The sequence below is a fragment of the Gavialis gangeticus genome, unplaced genomic scaffold (genome assembly GCF_001723915.1).
Source record: "Gavialis gangeticus isolate Ggan-Ray unplaced genomic scaffold, GavGan_comp1, whole genome shotgun sequence".
Classification (NCBI taxonomy): Eukaryota; Metazoa; Chordata; order Crocodylia; family Gavialidae; genus Gavialis; species Gavialis gangeticus.
In genome coordinates, this window is record NW_017729028.1 from 40,536,893 (window position 1) to 40,538,516 (window position 1,624).

General features: G+C 47.0%; 1 long non-coding RNA gene across 1 annotated transcript in view; it reads left to right on the forward strand.

The window, feature by feature from the left end:
- The first annotated feature begins 1,220 nt into the window (after window positions 1-1,220).
- Window positions 1,221-1,624, forward strand: part of LOC109300121 — a 678-nt gene continuing 274 nt past the window's right edge. The window contains exon 1 of the long non-coding RNA XR_002098132.1: window positions 1,221-1,252. This is a non-coding gene — a long non-coding RNA (uncharacterized LOC109300121). The remainder of the gene's footprint in view (window positions 1,253-1,624) is intronic.

Sequence of the window (1,624 nt, forward strand, 5' to 3'; positions counted from 1 at the left end):
CCTTTTTTTTTTTTGGGGGGGGGGGGGTTGTTTTTGTTTTTTAATTACAAACCAGCTTCTTCAAGTTTTAAGATCTTTGTAAATTAAGAGAAATGTAAAGGTTGAAAGACTTCTGCATTGGCAAACTGGGCTTTCCTTACCTCTGGGACCAGTGTGGTGAAATGAGAGTCGAAGAAAGCTGAAAACAGCATACCACAGATATTCAGACCAGTGGCAGAATCAATCAGGAGAGATGCAAAAAGCAAGCAGGTGCAAGATGGAGGCAGAGGTAGGAGAGTAATGTCCAACAGCTGTGAGACCACAGATGAAACAGCCACAGTCCTGCAAAGAGGCAGATATAACATTATGAACATTGAAATGCAATATAGACATAAATGTTAGCAGGTTCTGGGGCCTGGATGGAGTTTGAATCTAACAGGGCTTCCCTAAATTGCACTGTCTCTCAGATCCCAAATGTAACCGTATTTTTTTCTCATAAAGTCGGAGTGGCCTCTTTTTCAGTTAGCTTGTTGGGAGCTGCATAGTCCTGGCTTGCCAGGGCTCCAGTGAACTGCATGTCCATTCATAGGCCCCAATATGGGTCCCACCAGGAGCTTTTAGCTTCCTCTGTCCCCACTCCTGATTCAAGCATGCTGCAAATAGAGTCAGGGTGCTGTAGTGCCCCTTGCTCTGCATCCCACTAGCTAGACAAATTTCAAGGGAAATTATACTGGGCTGGTGTGAAGCAGCAAGTATTCAATTCAGATTTGGATTTGGCTGATTTGGAGAGACAGTGATTTGATTCGGTGATTCGAATCACTGTCCTGGTTCGATTTCGCCGATTTGGATTCAGAGGTTCAGTGCCAATTTGGAGATTTGGCCATAAACTATAATGGGGAATCACTAAAAGACATATAACTTTTTCATTTTTTTGCAGATTCAGATGAAAGCAGCAGGGATGGTTGCCCTTTCTGGCGGCATGAAGCCTGCCAAGTTTCAAGGAGATAGGTGAAGAGGTTTCTGTGAAAGTGCACCTCAAACTGTTGAAAGCAAAACTCATATCACTTGTGTGTGTTAAGGCAGAGCATATGCTAATGCAGCAGGGATGGTAGCCCCTTGTGCGGGCATGAGGCCTGCCAGGTTTCAGGCAGAGTGGTGCAGGGGTTTCTGTGAAAGTGCACCTCGAGGTTCTGAAAGCAAATTAAAAAAGCAAATAGGTGCGGGTGTGTCTGTATTTGCTTAGAGGCAACCAACACGGGTTCATCAGTGGCAGGTCCTGTCAGACCAACCTGGTGGCCTTTTACGATCAGATCACCAAATCATTAGATGCAGGGGTAGCAGTGGACATAGTCTTCCTGGACTTCCGGAAGGCTTTTGACACTGTCTCTCACCCCGTTCTCATTAAGAAACTAGGGGACTGTGGTGTCAACACCCACACAGTCAAATGGGTCACCAACTGGCTGGAGGGCCGCACCCAGAGGGTGGTAGTGGATGGGTCCTTCTCAACCTGGAAGGACGTGGGCAGTGGGGTTCCGCAGGGCTCGGTCCTCGGGGCCGCGCTGTTCAACATCTTCATCAGTGATTTGGATGAGGGGGTAAAAAGCACCCTGTTCAAATTTGCTGATGACACTAAGATGTGGGGGGA